Source organism: Stomoxys calcitrans, chromosome 1, assembly GCF_963082655.1.
Source record: "Stomoxys calcitrans chromosome 1, idStoCalc2.1, whole genome shotgun sequence".
NCBI classification, from domain to species: Eukaryota; Metazoa; Arthropoda; class Insecta; order Diptera; family Muscidae; genus Stomoxys; species Stomoxys calcitrans.
Window position 1 is genome coordinate 264,937,129 of NC_081552.1, and position 18,609 is coordinate 264,955,737.

Here is an 18,609-nt window from a genome sequence, read left to right on the forward strand (position 1 = left end):
AATTTGCATTCATTTGTTCAATCGCCTATTTGTTACATTCAGCTACGCATGATTTATACCGAAATGAATAGTTTCTGGCGACTGTTCACCAATCCATGGCACAGCACAGCACAGCACTCCACTCCTTGTTTTCGTTTTCCGTTTTATATATGGAGATGATGTATTATTAACTTTGCAACAATGCTGATAGTGAGGTGTACAAACTGAATCGAACGAAAATGCAGCCAGAATGGACAGACATACGCCATATACATGCGAATATGCTACACATCGCAGAACATTTTGAAAATGATCAATAAGGCAGCAACATATTGCCAACAAATTGAAAGAGAATGCTGCATAGTAGTGAAGCATGCAAAAATGTAAACCAGTCCGGCGACCCACCCAGCACAGCCATGTAACAGGAACAAACAGCCTAGCGACAAATTATTGCCCCTCATTATTTGCTTAGATCAACAGTCCAACGACATTAGTTTCATTGCTTGCATTATTGTGCACCCTTATCTACTGGGCTCACACTCAGACCATCGTGGTCCATGGCTGAGGTTTGGCCTGACTAGTTAATGTAAAATCAACATGTGTTTCTACGTTGCTTTGAATTTTCTATTTTTCGGTTTTGTTCTTTTTCCTATTTAATTAAATCGAATAGACTTTTTGTGTTCCCCAGTGATTGGCGATTTTTTATTTGCCGTTTTTGAAACACCTCCTTACAAGCATTTCTGTGTAGTTTATTAATTCTTGCTAAGGTGATGATTATGATAAATGGGGAGGTTGTTGAATATTCGCTGTTAATTATCGTCAATATTTTGGGCCAAATTTGCAATTGTCACAGATGATGTTAATTTTGGGGGCATTGTTGACTTTTTACTAAAGAGAGACCATTTATGTAGAGTTAGTCAGTATGGTATGGCGATTTGGAGGGAGGGGGGTGTCCGAATTCTTGATCGTCGTAAGAATCTAGGAAGATCTAACCATGTCCGTCCTTCTGTCTATGAAAATCACTACAGTCAGCTACACTCTTAAAGTTCGAAATTTGCGACATCGAATCGTGGTAGGCCTCTTGACTTCCTTGTTCAAGCCAAAGCCAAATTTTCATGTGGAGATAGTGATCCTCGTCAAGCTGCTGTAGGTGAGCCAACTCGGTTCGGTCCAAAGGACTGATCGCTGTGGGAACAGGGTGGCCATTGGTTACTTAAAGGCCCCAATAATTCGTCTTGTCATATCGAGCCTCATAGGCACTCAGTATTTGTGCGAGAGCCGGTGGACCGATTAGGGCAAGTTTCAGAAAAATGTCGAAGAGCCTAACTCAATTTAGTGTCCCAAATTTCGGCGAAATCGGACAATAAATGTGTTTTTTATGGCCCCAAAACCTTAAATCGAGAGATCGTTCTATATGGCAGCTATATCCAAACCTATACCGATCTAGACCATATCGCAGAAGGATGTCGAGGGGCTTAACCTAACTCACTGTTCCAAATTTCGACGACAGCGGACAATAAATGTGCTTTTTATATCCCCAAAACCTTGAATCGAGAGATCGGTCTATATGGTAGCTATATCAAAATCTAGACCGATCTGGACCATACCGAAGAAGGATGTCGAAGAGCCTAACACAACTCACTGTTCCAAATTTCGACGTCAGCGGACAGTGAATGCGCCTTCTATGGGCCCAAAACCTTAAATCGAGAGATAGGTCTATGTGGCAGCTATATCCAAATCTAGACCTATCTGGACCAAATTAAATAAGGATGTCGATGGGCCTAATGCAACTCACTGTCCTAATTTTTGGCAAAATCAGACAATAAATGCCCCTCTTATGGGCCCAAAACCTTAAATCGAGAGATAGGTTTATATGGCAGCTATATCCAAATCTGGACCGATCTGGGCCAAATTGAAGAGGGATGTCGATGGGCCTAACGCAACTCACTGTCCCAAATTTCGGCGACATCGGATAATAAATGCGCCTTTTATGGGCCCAAAACCTTAAATCGAGAGATCGGTATATTTGGCAGCTATATCAAAATCTGGACCGATCTGTGCCATATTGCAAAAGTATAACGAGGAACTTAATATAACTCACTGTCCCAAATTTCGGTGACATCGGACAATAAATGAGCTTTTTATGGGCCCAAAACCTTAAATTCAGAGATCGGTCTATATGACAGCTATATCCAAATCTGGACCGATCTCGGCCAAATTAACGATGGATATCGAAGGGCCTTACAAAACTCACCCTCCAAAAATTCCTCAAAGTCGGATAATAAATGTGGCTTGTATGGGCCTAAGACCCTAAATCGGTGCATCGGTCTATATGGCAGCTATATCCAAATCTGAACCGATCTGTGCCATATTGCTGAAGTATATCGAGGGGCTTAACACAACTCACTGTCTAAAATTTCAGCAAAATCGGATAATAAATGTGGCTTTTATGGGCCTAAGACCCTAAATCGGCGAATCGGTCTATATGGGGGCTATATCAAGATATAGTCCAATATAGCCCATCTTCGAACTTAACATGCTTATGGACAAAAAAAGAATCTGTGCAAAGTTCCAGTTCAATATCTCTATTTTTAAAGACTGTAGTGTGATTTCAACAGACAGACGGACGGACATGGCTAGATCGTCTTAGATTTTTACGCTGATCAAGAATATATAAACTTTATAGGGTCGGAAATGGATATTTCGATGTGTTGCAAACGGAATGACAAAATGAATATACCCCCATCCTTCGGTGGTGGGTACAAAAATCAAGATGTGTTTGTTTGTGTGTTCCTTATAGACTCAGAAGCGGCTAAACCGATTTTCTTGAAATTTTCACTGATGGTGCATAATGATCCCGTGATGAAAATAGGGTACTATATTTTTGATATCTGAAGGGGGAGCGGACCCTCCCCCTTACCCTAATTTTCAGAAACGCCAAATCTCGGAGATGGGTAGTGCGATTTAAGCCAAATTTTGTGTGCTCTCATACAGTAGCCTAAAAACAAAAATTTGGTTTCCCAATCCCGGATGGGGTACCTAGGGGGGGTGCCCTACCCTTAAACCTACCAAACATATGTTTAAACCAATCACGACAATATGGGACTCAAATGAAAGGTATTTGCGAGTAAAATACGAATCTGATATTCAATTGTCGGACCAAGTGTTTGAGGGGCCCACCCCAACACACCTTAATCGGACATATTTACCGACCATAGCAATATGGGACTCAAATGAAAGGTATTTGCGAGTAAAATATGAATCTGATATACAAATTTGGGACAAAGTTTCTGGGGGTCCACCTCTTTCCCGAAATACGACTCAAACAGGGCTTATTTACTGGGGCTTTAATAAAAGGTATTTGAGTGCAGTATACGAATCTGATATTCAGATGTGGGACCAAGTGTTTGGGGGGCCGCCCATACCACAGAGCATCCCCCAAAGAGGAAAAATTTACAACCATAGCAATATGGGGTTCAAATGAAAGGTCTTTGGATGTAAAGCACAAATCTGATATCAATGTTCGGGAAAGGGCTATGGGGCCACCCCACCCCCACAACACCACCCAACCCCCAAAACACCCCTAAATCGGACATATTTACCGACCCTGGCAATATGGGACTCAAGTGAAAGATATTTGCGAGTAGAATAAGGGGGTCCACCCCTCCCCCAAAGCAACTCCCAAACAGTACTTATTTACTGGCCATGGCAATATGGGGCTTAAATAAAAGGTATTTAGGTGCAGAATACGAATTTGATATCCAGATGTGGGGCCAAGTGTTTGGGGGGCTGCCCATACCCGAAAACATCCCCCAAAGAGGAAAAATTTACAACCATAGCAATATGGGGCTTAAATGAAAGGTCTTTGCAAGTAAAGCAGAAATCTGATATCAATGTTCGCGAAAATTGACTAGGGGTCCACCTCACCCCCCCCAACACCACCCAAATGGGAAGTATTTGCTGACCATTGCAATATGGGGCTCAAATAAAAGGTATTTTAGAGTAGAACACGAATTTGATATATATTTTCGAATTCAAGTCACTGAGTGGCAGTCTCATCCCCAAAAACACCCCCCAAATAGGTCATGTTTGCGACTATGGAAAAATGGATCTCAAATGAAGGGTATTTGGGAGTGGACCATGAATCTGTTATCAACATTCGGGACCAACTGTCTAGGGGATGTCCCACCACTATAACAGCCCCCCAAGTAGGACGTATTTGCTCACCAAGACAATTTGGGTCCTCAAAACAGTGGAGCTCGATATTCATGGTTTTTAGGGCCCATACCCCTAACCGGACATATAAGCTGGCTTTTTCAATTAGGGGTATAGGTGAATGGCGTATGAGATTAGAAAACGAATTTGATATCCAATTTTGAGGCCAATGGCAACATGGGGTTCAAATAAATTATGAGAATAGAGGACGTTGCTGATATATTTTCAGGGCTTAGTGTTTGGGGGACCACCCCACTCCCCAAAACTCCCCTAAATCGGGCATATTTTCTGACCATGTCAATATGGGGCTTAAATGAAAGGTATTGGGGGGTAGAGCAAGAATTGATACCCTATTTCGGGATCAATTTTCTGGGGGTCTACCCCCTTCCCCAAAATACCCCACAAACATAAACTTTTTACTGACCATCGCAAAATGGGGCTCAAATAAAGGCATTTGGGAGTAGAATACGAATTTGATAGCCAAATGTAGGACCATGTATTAAGGGCATCACCCCTTCCCCAAAACACCCCCAAAGGGAACAAATTTTTCGACCATGCCAATATGTGGCTCAAATGGGAGGTAATTGAGATTAGAAAACGAATTTGATAACCAATTTTGGGACCATGTGTTTGGGGGACGCCTCATCCTGTAAACTCCTCCTGAAAATCAATGGCAATATGGGGTTTAAATAAATGCTGTTTGAGAGAAGAGCACGATGCTGATATTTTTTTAGGGCCAAGTGTCGGGGGGACCATTTGACCCCCGAAAACACCCCTAAATCAGACATCATGAGAATATCATGATATTTCACTAAAAGCTCTATAATTGCCGAAAATAGATATTCCAAGGAAAATTTTGTTCCATATAAAGTAAAAGAAGGCGCAGCGGAGCGGGCCCGGGTCAGCTAGTAGCTGCCATATAGACCGATCTCTCGATTTAATGTTTTGGACCCATAAAAGGCTCACTAATTGTCCGATTTTGCAAAAATATTAGACAGTGAGTTGTGTTAAGCCCCTAGATATCCTTCTTGAATTAGGCCCAGATCGGTCCAGATTTGAATATAGCTACCATATAGACCGATCTCTCGATTTAAGGTTTTGAGGACGTAAAAAGCGTAAATATTGCAAGGAAAATTTTGTTCCATATTAAGTAAAAGAAGGCGCAGCGGAGCAAGCCCGGTCCAGCTGGTGTGATATAAAAATTTGGCACTTAGTACCTCGAGTTGGATTTCACATAAATCTTTAAACATTTTGCCCTAAATCGAGTGTTTTTTTATTTAACTTTTTTCCAAGAAAACTGAAAAATTTAAGTTAACGATTGTATTTATCGCTTATCCACACACGCATGTATCAGCATACAGATTGGTTTCATTTGGAATAGTTGATAGTGTTTGTGGATGTGAGTTTTGATTGTGCTCAGACGCTAGACGCATTTGTGCATTCGCAATTCATAAACTATACGCAAATAATAAATCTTTAGCCAACTTCAATACGTTTGGATTTTTCGGATTTCTTTTTTTTTTGTATTAAAATCGAACGAAATATCGAAATGAATGGCTCGGTGCTATTCAGCGTTCTCTCTGCTCTAGACAATGACAGGGAGGGGCGGGGGGGGGGGGGGGGGGGCGAAGGAGGTCGGACGATCGGCCGGATTGAATTGGATTCATAAATATGCAATAGACAGATGCCGTCTGCCGCTTCTGTTTCTACTTCCTACCCACCTCCATGTTCTGCTCAATTGCTTCTTGCCATTCAGGGAAAGCGGCGGTTTTTCCTACAGATGAAGGTGGCGGTGGCGTCTCCGAGCCATCCGCCACACGTAATGCAATGAATTTATTTTTGGTCTTCGATTTATTTGGTGGCTGCTGTCATATGAAAATATTCACTAGCTGCTACTGCTTTGCTTTTTGGCAGTGATGATATTGGCTTTGCTTTGCATGGGTTCATGTTGCTTAGTTTAGTGGTTTTTTTTTTATTCGATTTCACTGTCGTGCCTCGATATCCGCCCGTGCGTCTGTCAAACGTCCGTCTGCTATGTCCGTCCAACTTTGCAAATGATTTCCAAGTCTAATTGTATGTATCGATACGAGGCGAAACCAAATAAATTGAATTGTAATTGATAAACGAAGTAAGCAAAGAGCGCAACACCACAGAAGCAGAAGCACAACAGAGTAGAGTGTAGAGTACGATAAAGCTAGCGAGAATGGCTACAAGCACAACGAATGTCGTCGAAATGTAGGAATTCTTGAGATTTTCATTTGATGGCATTTAGCAATGGCAGAGTCAATTATAACACGGCGCTGTTCAGCGCTACTGCTGTTGCGCTATATGTTGCTCGCACAAAGTTGCAACAACCCAGGGGCACTTGAAAAAGCAACAGGCTCTGCTACATGTCTACCATGTGACGTGCACGATGGGTTTTGAAATGAGCTGCAGACGGATTCGTATGAATTCAAACTGCAAAGAAATGTTGACCATTTAGGGGGAACAAAAGTGTTAATTGTTCATCAATTAAGCAGCCAAAGTCAAATTTAAGCCTTACCAATGGGGCAGACAGTTGGGAATGTAATCAACAAGTTCAATGCCTATGGCAACTGGCAGTATAAGTTTATGATTTTTCCACACACCACCATACAATCGATAGAAATATCCTTAGTGACCCTAAGAAATATCCTTAGTGACCCTAACGAAGTGCTTGCTTCTGTCCGTCCGTCTGGCCACCAGTCAGTTATAATCACTCTACAGTCTTTGAAAATTGAGATATTGAGCTGCAAGTACAACGAATTCAATACCAGGGGTAAACTTCTCAAATATCAATGAGTGCAGTCCGATTGAAGTTATAAGCTCTATGATATGGGGCCTCCTTTTTATAGCCGAGTCCGAAGAGCATGCCGCAGTACGCCACCTCTTTGGAGAGAAGTTATACATGGCATAGTACCTCTCAAATGTAGCCAGCATTAGGAGAGGAAAACCACCGCTGAAATTTTTTTTCTGATGGTCTCGCCAGTATTCGAAACCAGGCGTTCAGCGTCATAGGCGGACATGGAAACCTCTGCGCTACGGTGGCCTCTGAGTACTCTGCGCTACGGCGCCTCCTTATTATAGCCGAGTCCGAATGGCATGCCGCAGTGCGACACCTCTTTGGAGAGAAGTTTTACATGGCATAGTACCTCACATATGTAGCCAGCATTAGGAGGGGGAAAACCACCGTTGAAAATTTTTTTCTGATGGTCTCGCAAGGATTCGAACCCAGGCGTTCAGCGTCAAAGGCGGACATGGTAACCTCTGCGCTACGGTGGCAATGAGTACTGTCCGCTTCAAGTTTATGCTCAATGATAAGGGACCTCCTTTTTACAGCCAAATCTGCACGGCATGCTGCAGTGCGACACCTCTTTGGGGAGAAGTTTTTACATGGCCTTATAGCTCACATATGTCGTCAGTATTAGGAGGAGCTAACCACCGCTGAATTTTTCCTAATGTTCTCGCCAGGGTTCGTATCCAGGAAATCAGCGTCATGGGCGGACATGCTAACCCCTGCGCTACGGTGGACAAATGAAAATACATAACATGTAATATATATTAGGGTGGGTTCATTGGTATGGATGAAAAGTTAAAATCGTATAGCAAAAACGTAATCTACAAAGAAATTCTAAGAAACTTCTCCGAAGAAACTCCATGTAACTAAAATAAAATCCTAGAGCCGAACACAAGTCACTGTGCCAAATTTCGGCGACATCGGACAATAAATGCCCATTTTATGGGTGCAAAATTTTAAATCGAGAGATCGGCCTATATGGCAGCTATATTCAAATCTGGACCGATTTGAGCCAAATTGAAGAAGGATGTCGAAGGACCCAACTTAACTCACTGTCCCAAATTTTAGCAAAAGCGGACAATAAATGTGGCTTTTATTCGCCTAAGACCCCAAATCGGCGGATCGATCTATATGGCAACTATATCCAAATCTGAATCGATCAGAGCCAAATTAAAGAAGGATGTCGATAGTCCTAATACAACTCACTGTCTCAAATTTCAGTGAAATCGGATTATAAATGCGCCTTCTATGGGGCCAAGACTTTAAATCGAGATATCGGTCTACATGGCAGCTATATCCAAATCTGGACCGATTTGGGCCAAGTTGCATAAACATGTCGAAGAGCCTAACACAAAGCAATGTCCCAAATTTCGGCGACATCGGACAATAAATGCCTCTTTTATGGGCCCTAAACCTTAAATCGTGAGATCGGTTTATATGGCAGCTATATTCAAATCTGATATTGCAGAAGTGTGTCAAGGGGCTTAACTTAACTCACTGTTCCAAATTTCGGCGACATCGGACAATGAATGAGCATTTTATGGTCCCAAAACCATAAATCAAGAAATCGGTCTATATGGCAGCTATATCCAAATCTGAACCGATCTTGACCAAATTGAAGAAATATGTCAAAGGGCCTAACAGAACTCACTGTCCCAAATTTCAGCAAAATCGGATAATGAATGTGGCTTTTATGGGCCTTACATCATAAATCGGAGGATCGATCTATATGGCAGCTATGTCCAAATCTGGACCGATCTGAGCCAATTTAACGAAGGATGTCGATGGGCCTTACACAATTCACTGTCTCGAATTTCATCAATATCGGATAATAAATGTGGGCCTAATACCCTAAACCGGAGGATCGGTCTATATGGCAGCTATATCCAAATCTTAACCGATCTGAGCAAAATTAAAGAAGGATGTCGATATTCCTAACACAACTCACTGTCTCAAATTTCAGCGATAACAGGCAAAAAATGCGTCTTTTATTGGCTCAATACCTTAAATCAAGAGATCGGTCTATATGTCAGCTATATCCAAATTTGAACCAATCTGATCCAAATTGAAGAACGATGTCGAAGGGCCAAACATAACTCACTGTCCCAAATTTGGGAGACATCGGTCAATAAATGCGTCTTTTATTGGCTCAAAATCTTAAATCGAGAGTTCAGTCTATATGTCAGCTATATCCAAATCTGAACCGATCTGAGCCAAATTGAAGAAAAATGTTGAAGGGCCCAACATAACTCACTGTCTCAAATTTTAGCAAAATCAGATATTAAATGTGGCTTTTATTCGCCTTAGTCCCTAAATCGGAGGATCGGTCTATATGTCAGCTATATGCAAATCTGAACCGATCTGATCCAAATTGAAGAACGATGTCGAAGGGCCCAACATAACTCACTGTCTTAAATTTGGAAGACATCGGACAATAAATGCGTCTTTTATGGGCCGAAAACCTTAAATCGAGAGTTCAGTCTATATGTCAGCTATATCCAAATCTGAACCGATCTGAGCCAAATTGAAGAAAAATGTTGAAGGGCCCAACATAACTCACTGTCTCAAATTTTAGCAAAATCAGATATTAAATGTGGCTTTTATTCGCCTTAGTCCCTAAATCGGAGGATCGGTCTATATGGCAGCTATATCCAAATTTGGACCAATCTGGGCCAAATTGAAGAAGGACGTCGAAGGGCCTAACACAAGTAACTGTTTCGAGTTTTAGCAAAATCGGATAATAAATGTGGCTTTTATGGGCCTAGGACCCCAAATCGGTTGATCGGTCTATATGGGGGCTACATCAAGATATAGTCCGATATAGCCCATCTTCGAACTTAGTATGCTTATTGACAAAAAAAGAATCTGGGCAAAGTTTCAGCTCAATATCTCAATATTTAGTGACTATAGCGTGATTGCAACAGATAGACGGACAGACGGTCGTACAGACGGTCGGACAGACGGCCGGACAGACGGACGGACATACAAACGGACATGGCTAGACCGTCTTCGATTTTTACGCTGATCAAGAATATATGTACTTTGTAGGGTCGGAAATGGATATTTCGATGTGTTGCAAACGGAATGACAAAATGAATATACCCCCATGACCCCAACAATGATGATAGTGTGTATTTCGTAAAGGTGCTGCCGGTCGTATGAGTAACAATGCTGCCTGTCCTGCTCAAAATCAATCATACGGCACCCGTGCTAGCTTTTTAGAGCAGAGTAGAATGTAGAGTATTTCAAGAACTGAACTCTTCGTTAAAAATACAGCATTGTATGAGACAATTGAGAACTAAGTTAAACGGATAACAAGACAACCAGATGAGCAATTCCATGGCAGGCGATTGTACGTACCGAATTATTTCTTATATCTCACTGTAGCGGCAATGAATTCCAGATAAAAATAAGTATTACCAAACACTGTATGCTTGGTAATATTTTTATCTACTCAACAGTAACTTGTGCATTTTATTTCTTCTTCAGTGTCTCGCTCTTCAGTAGGCTTGAAATACAAAATCATGTGGGTTCATCGTTTATGAGTTCAGCAAAAAAATTTGAAACAGTGAGTAGTTTAACGCCTCTCAACATAGGACCAAAATATGTGTCAGATCGGGCTATATCCTGATATAGCTGCCATATTGACCGATCTGCCGATAAAGTGTCTGAAGCCCATAAAAACTGTATTTATTACCCGATTTCGTTGAAATTTTAAACAGTGGGTAGTTTTAGATCTTCCACACTAGTGGTGTAGGGTATTCAAATTACAAACAATCAAGTTTGCTTAACACTTTATTGAAAATTGTTCGCATTCAAGCTTAAAGACCAACTCTATCCAAATTTTAATTTTAATTTACTTTTCAATCACTAAAGCAAAGAGATTTCTCTGACCGCAAAAAATCGGTTTTTGTTGTCCCAGCAGTGTTGGTGTTTGATATATGAACTGCGGTCGATGCTGTAGTTCATTTTTATAGATTGAAGTATTAGACCTGCAGTTGAGGGTGGCTGGGAATATGAACTGCCGCATATAATCTAATTTATTTTATTAATACTCACGTTGCCAGCCAAAAATTTCAAAGATACCAATCGGTTTTGTTTGGCTGTGTCTCGGTTTTCTTCTCATTCTCTCTGTCTCTCTCCCTCGGTTCTTCTCTGACCAAGTCATTCATTTTCGAAATGCTTACTTTTGGATGCCAAACGCAATTATGCAATGCATAGTTTTGTATATCAAAGGCATAATAAAAACGGAGATATGTCTCAACGCTCTAACAACATCAACAACAACAATCACAACAACAGCGTATAGGATAGGGCCGAAATTTGGAGCAGCAAGACAAACAAAGCCATCACCAATCATCGAGCCAAACATCACCCACTGCAGATAATCTCTGTTGCTGCTGTATGATGGTAAACACAACAATCACCATTACCTAACACCAACACAAACACATTGACATCTAGCACAACAACACATGGACACGCTCGTATGTTGTTTGCTGCTGTTTTGCTGCATTCATGTGTGTTTCGTAAGTGAAGTTGCTGTTGTGTGATTGTACCTGAATGCGAATGTAGGCACAGTGTATGGCTTGGAATTTTCGCATGAAGAAGTCACAAAGAAACATTTTCAGCCAACAACATCATACATCCAAATCAGCTGATATTGATGAATGCCAAATTAAGTGCTTCATCTGAAACTGAACCCCGATTTGAATTCTTAAGCCTCTAGGGGACTTAATTTTCATTCAAATTGGCCTATGACTCTACCAAATTTTGCCCAATTTGAATTCTGATGGCTCTAGAAACCTCATTAACCGATTGGGTTTAAACAGAACTTTAGTAAAATTTATGGAGGATATACCTAAGATTCTGCTTGGCGAAACTTAGCCTTTACAAACTTGGTTTCATAGTTAAGCAACATGCAGGGGATATCCCCTTAATATGCAGTGCATTGCGTTGGAGAGGATAGTTAAAGATCGGAGGGGGGGAAAGAGGGAGTAGTGTTTGTTGACATTTGTTTTGAATTTATGGATGTCATTGGTAGCGGGAAAGAAATCTGCCAGAAGTCGATTCCACATGCGAACATTCTCTTGATAGTGAATGGTCCGATCAGCTGGCCAATCCATTACTAACCGGTGAATGATTCAGGAAATTTTGTATTTCTGACAAACCATCTCAAGTCAGGAATCAGAAGACTGATTTCCGAAGAACACACACCCTGCAAGAATTGATGGAACAGAGACACATAACCCACATTTCAACGAGATTCAAGGGAAACATTGGAGTTGGATACCCTACCATGTCAAATCAACACCCAACAACCGCTTCTGGAAAAGCAGGGATGATTTTGAAGTTCCGGCCCATAATTGCGAGTTATATTCCATACTCAGTTTGATGTACGTAGTGTAGATATTAGGAAGATCTGAGCGAGTGAAATATTTCTTACTTCGCTTAAGAAAGCCCATGAACTTGAATGCTTCCTTCGACACTTCGAATATATGTTTTGGACCAACGGACATCACATTGAATCTTCATGCCCAGAACATCAAGAGCCTCTAACTGCTTGACCGTCGATAGATATCTACGATTGTAAAGTGTCTGTGAATCGTTTGTGGGACATCAAACAGCACTGGGTCTTGGGTACATTAAAATCCATTCCAGTCATTCGATCCCACTCAGAAATGCCTAGTAACTCCTGGCAGAGTGTTAGATGCATAATCCGCCTCCTGTCTTCAATCTATCGTAGACTCGGTCTATGGCCGAATGAAAATGAATGACAGAGTTTGTTGTCATCCTCGAACGAGTTGATCTGATTCGACGCCAGACCCAATAGATAGTCAGTGAAAACAAGTAGAAAGGCATTAAGTTAGGCCAGGCCTAACTTGGAATACCCACCACCTCGGGTATATAAGTGTAAATCCCCTTTCGTCACAATCCGGGGAAAATTGGATAACTTATGCACTCAAATTCGCCACGGACATTGAATGGTTTAATATTTATGTCACCATTCAATTTTGTAGAACAAAATTTTGGTCTTTTTGGCAGATATATCCAATTATAAACCGAACTGAACCACTTTAAGGTTGGATATCGGGAAGATCAGAAAAACTCACTGTTTAAATTTTCAGCGAAATCGGGTAATAAATAAGGATTTTATGGGCTTCAGTCCCCTTATCGGCAGATCGGTTTATATGGCAGCTATATTTAAGTAAGGTCCGATCAGAACCATATTTAGGTCGGACGTGGGGAGGTTCTAACCTACTCAATATTTTAAATTTCAGCTAAATCGGTTAAAAAATAAAGCTTTTATGGGCTTTAGACCCTTTATCTGGAGATCGGCCTATATGGCAGCTATATCTCAATATAGTCCGATCTGAACCATATTTAGGTCAGATGTCGGGCGGCTTAAAATAACTCACTGTCTCAAATTTCATCGAAATCGGGCAATAAATAAAGCTTTTATGGTCTTCCGACCCTTTATCGGGAGATCGGTCTATATGACAACTATATCTAAATATAGTCCGCTCTGAACCTTATTGAGGTCCGATGTCGGGAGGCTTAAAATAACCCATTGTTTTAAATTTCAGCAAAATCAGGTAATAAATTAAGCTTTTATGGGCTTCAGACCCTTTATCGGGAGATCGGTCTATATGACAGCTATATGTAAATAAAGACCGATCTCAACCATATTTAGGTCAGATATCGGGCGACTTAAAATAACTCACTGTTGCAAATTTCAGCGAAATCGGGTAATAAAAAAGCCTTTATGGTCTTCAAACCCTTTATCGGGAGATCGGTCCATATTGTAGCTATATCTAAGTATAGTCCGATCTAATCCATATTTAGGTCAGATGTCGGGCGTCTTAAAATAGCCCACTGTTTTAAGTTTCAGCAAAATCGGGTAATAAATAAAGCTTCTATTAGTTTCAGACCCTTTATCGGGAGATCGGTCTATATGACAGCTATATCTAAATATAATCCGATCTGAACCAAATTCAAGTCAGAGGCCTAAAATAACCCATTGTTGTAAATTTCAGCGAAATCGGGCAATAAATAAAGCTTTAACGAGCTTCAGACCCTATATCGGGAGATCGGTCTATATGGCAGCCATATCTAAATATGAACCGATCTAGTCCATATCTTGATCAGATGTCGGGAAGCTTAAAACTACCCATTATTCCAAATTTCAGCAAAATCGGATAAAAATTAAAGCTTTTATAGCCGTCAGACCCTTTATCGGGAGATCGGTCTATATGGCAGCTATATCTAAATATAGTCCGATTTGAACCATATTTAAGCCAGATGTCGGGAGGCTTAAAATAACCCATTGTTGTAATTTTCAGCTTAATCGGGTAGTAAACAAAGCTTTTATGGGCTTCAGACCCTTTATCGGGAGATCGGTCTATATAGTAGCTATATCTAAATATACTCCGATTTAGTCCATATTCAGGTCAGATGTTGGGAGGCTTAAAATAACTCACTGTTGCAAATTTCAGCGAAATCGGGCAATAAATAAAGCTTTTATGGTCTTCCGACCCTTTATCGGGAGATTGGTCTATATGGCGGCTATATCTCAATATAGTCCGATCTAGTCCATATTTAAGTCAGATGTCGGGAGGATTAAAATAACTCGCTATTGCAAATTTTAGCGAAATCGGGTGATAAATAAAGCTTTTATGGTCTTCAGACTCTTTATCGGGAGATATGGTCTTCAGACCCTTTACCGGGAGATCGGTCTATATAGCAGCTATATCCAAATATGGTCCGATTTGTCCCATTCAAGAACTTAACTAGCGTGCATCAAAAAGACGTATATGTGCCAAATTTCAGCTCAATATCTCATTTTTTTAAGGCTCTAGAGAGATTACAACAGACAGACGGACAGACGGACATACGGATAGACGGACAGACGTACAGACACACGGACATCCTTAAATCGCCGTAGAATTTTACGACGATCCGAAACATATATAAGGAGAAAGGACAGAGCCTTGTTATACTCCTATCTATTGGGTTGCCAAAAGTAATTGCGGATTTTTCATATAGTCGGCGTTGAAAATTTTTTCACAGCTTGTGACTCTGTAATTGCATTCTTTCTTCTGTCAGTTATCAGCTGTTACTTTTGGCTTGCTTTAGAAAAAAAGTGTAAACAAGTAAAAAGGCGTTAAGTTCGGCCGGGCCGAACTTAGGATACCCATCACCTCGGGTATATATGTAAACCACCTTTCATCAAAATTCGGTGAAAATTTCATACCTTATGACCCATATCAGTTATATCAAAACATGTTCCGATTTGGACCAAATACTAATAAGTACAGTAGCTATATCTAAAAATTAACCGATCTGAACCATATACGACACGGATGTTGAAAAGCCTAACATAAGTTACTATGTAAAATTTCAGTGAAATTGGATTATAAATGCGTTTTTTATGGGGCAAAGACTTTAAATCGAGAGATCGGTCTACATGGCAGCTATATTCAAATCTGGATCGATCTGGGCAAAATTGAAAAAGGACGTCGAAGAGCCTAACTAAACTCACTGTCTCAAATTTCAGCGACATCGGACAATAAATGCGTCTTTATGGCCCCAAAACCTAAAACCTAGATATCGGTCTATATGGCAGCTATATCTAAATTTGGACCGATCTGTGCGATATTGCAGATGTATGTCAAGGAGCTTAACTTAATTCACTGTCCCAAATTTCGGCGACATGGACAATAAATGAGCATTTTATGGGCCCAAAACCTTAAATCAAGAAATCGGTCTATATAGCAGCTATATCCAAATCTGAACCGATCTGGGCCAAATTGACAAAGGATGTCGAAGGGCCTAACGCAACTCACTGTCCCAAATTTCAGCAAAATCGGGTAATAAATGTGGCTTTTATGGGCCTAACACCATAAATCGGAGGATCGGTCTATATGGCAGCTATATCCAAATCTGAACCGATCTGGGCCAAATTGACAAAGGATGTCGAGGGGCCTAACACAACTCACTGTTCCGAATTTCAGTGGAATCGGATAAAAGATGTGGCTTTTATGGCCCTTAGACCCTAAATCGGAGGGTCGGTCTATATGGCAGCTATATCCAAATCTGAACCGATCTGAGCCAAATTGACGAAGGATGTCGAAGGGCCTAACAAAACTCACTGTCCCAAATTTCAGCAAAATCGGGTAATAAATGTGGCTTTTATGGGCCTTAGACCATAAATCGGAGGATCGGTCTATATGCCAGCTATATCCAAATCTGAACCGATCTGGGCCAAATTGACAAAGGATGTCGAAGGGCCTAACACAACTCACTGTCCCGAATTTCAGTGGAATCGGATAAAAGATGTGGCTTTTATGGCCCTTAGACCCTAAATCGGAGGGTCGGTCTATATGGCAGCTATATCCAAATCTGGACCGATCTGAGCCAAATTGACGAAGGATGTCGAGGGGCCTAACAAAACTCACTGTCCCGAATTTCAGCAAAATCGGATAATAAATGTGGCTTTTATTGGCCTAAGACCCTAAATCGGCGGATCGGTCTATATGGGGGGGGGGATATAGCCCATCTTCGAACTTAACCTGCTTATGGACAAAAAAAGAATCTGTGCAAAATTTCAGCTCAATATCTCAATTTTTAAAGACTGTAGCGTGATTTCAACAGACAGACGGACAGACGGACGGACATGCCTAGATCGTCTTAGATTTTTACGCTGATCAAGAATATATATACTTTATAGGGTCGGAAATGGATATTTCGATGTGTTGCAAACGGAATGACAAAATGAATATACCCCCATCCTTCGGTGGTGGGTATAAAAAAGTATATTTGATTAAAGTTCATTCTAAGTTTTATTAAAAATGCATTTACTTTCTTTTAAAAAATCCGCAATTACTTTTTGGGCAACCCAATATATTCATTGGGTGAATATTCCATCTAGAACAACTCTTAAAATGCGATCTCTGGCGGGAAGAATTTCCCGCAAACATAACAGCCAGCAGGTTAGCCTTATCAACCGAGTCAACCAGCAGTTTAGCCTTATCAACCAGGTTATAAATTTTGGTGCTATGAATTGTTTGCTCCGTCCCACTGTTTATAGTTGGAATCATTTTTTTTCTCGCATATGTGCACAACAAACATTTTAGCAATGAACGTAACATGTCCGTCTGTCTTTCCAACTGTCTTGTATGTCGGTTCGCTAGACTACATTCGCTTGTGCAGTATTCAAGAGTCTAGGAGAGGGAAGCCGGAGCATTTTGTTGCCTAATAAAGAGGTTTATTACTCATAGATTAGTTTATTTTAGTTTGGCTGAAGTTTCGTTTGTCTATCTTTTGATACTTTTTGTTGTTGTTGTTGTTTTTGTTGGCATTGTTGCTGTAATTTTTTGGCATTTCGTTTCGTTACGGTGTTCAACAAACTTTTTGCTGATTGCCATAAACAAACGAGAGCGAGAGCAAAAACAGTCATTTCCTAGCCTATTTCCGGCCAACAACAGCAACAAGAACAACAAAACAAGAAGATATGCAACGGAGTCGAGAAGAAGCTGCCGTGTAGTCGGCTACAAAATGACAGCGATCATAATGACGATGTTGATGGCTATGGTTGCTGATGCTGATGATTTTGACAATTACGTTGATGGTAATGATGATGATTACGATTGCCTTGATGGGGGTAGGAAATAAGCAAAACAAATAACAACATGTTCCACACACACACACACGCACATATCTTTTGTTGTGAAATATGTTTGATGTCACAGCAACTGTTGTTGTTATGCAGCCCTCAGCCATCACTTTTGTGCATTGTTGTTGTATACGCCAGTTTTGCTTTTTCTTTTTTGATGGCACGGTGTGTGTGAGAGTTTTTTTTTTAATTTTTTGTTTTTTGCACTTCTCTAGCCATCGTGGTCGTGGCCGTCCGTAATCTATTGGATTTACAGACTCCACCCCATTTTCATATTATTTAACAAACAACAAACAGCCGGACAAACGGATGGACGGACCAAACAGAGAAAAGAACAAAACAAAACAGGCAAAGAGATAAAATGGAAAAAAAGCGCCAACTACCGCCGGCAAACGAGCAATCAAAGCGAACATCTATTGAATTTTTGTTCATTTTTTTCTCTCTGCATGGGCCGCAACTACTATTTGGCTTGAGTGAATGCATGTGTGTGTGTGTGTGTGCGTATATGTTTTGTTTTCTTCACCCATTGCATTACACCCATACAAATGTATTGCTATTATTATTTGTATTATTGTCGTATTTAGCTTGCTTTAGAAGGAAACGGAAGGAAGTGCACTTTGGCATGATTAAACTTTGAAAGATCGTCGAACCATGACCATGGGTTAATAGTTCAAAAGTTTCGGCCATGTCTGCTGTTCGAAGAATAATGAAAGTGGAAGCAATTGGCACCATGGATACTGGGCCTCGCTGGTATTCAAAGTCAATATGTTAAGCGTAAGGGTGTTTTGGTTTACACACTAGTTTCTGCCCATGTCCATGCAGTCAATCATTGTGCAGTTTACAAAAACTTTTATAAATAATATGTGATTTGTTGCAAACCAAAAACTTCGGGTTTTTGGGGAACGTTTATTCAGAGGCCAGTCTG

The 18,609-nt window shown here is 40.7% G+C and overlaps 1 protein-coding gene across 5 annotated transcripts in view; it reads left to right on the plus strand.

The window, feature by feature from the left end:
- Positions 1-18,609, plus strand: part of LOC106091469 (RNA-binding protein Musashi homolog Rbp6) — a 1,151,181-nt gene that overhangs the window by 93,539 nt on the left and 1,039,033 nt on the right. The window lies entirely within an intron of this gene.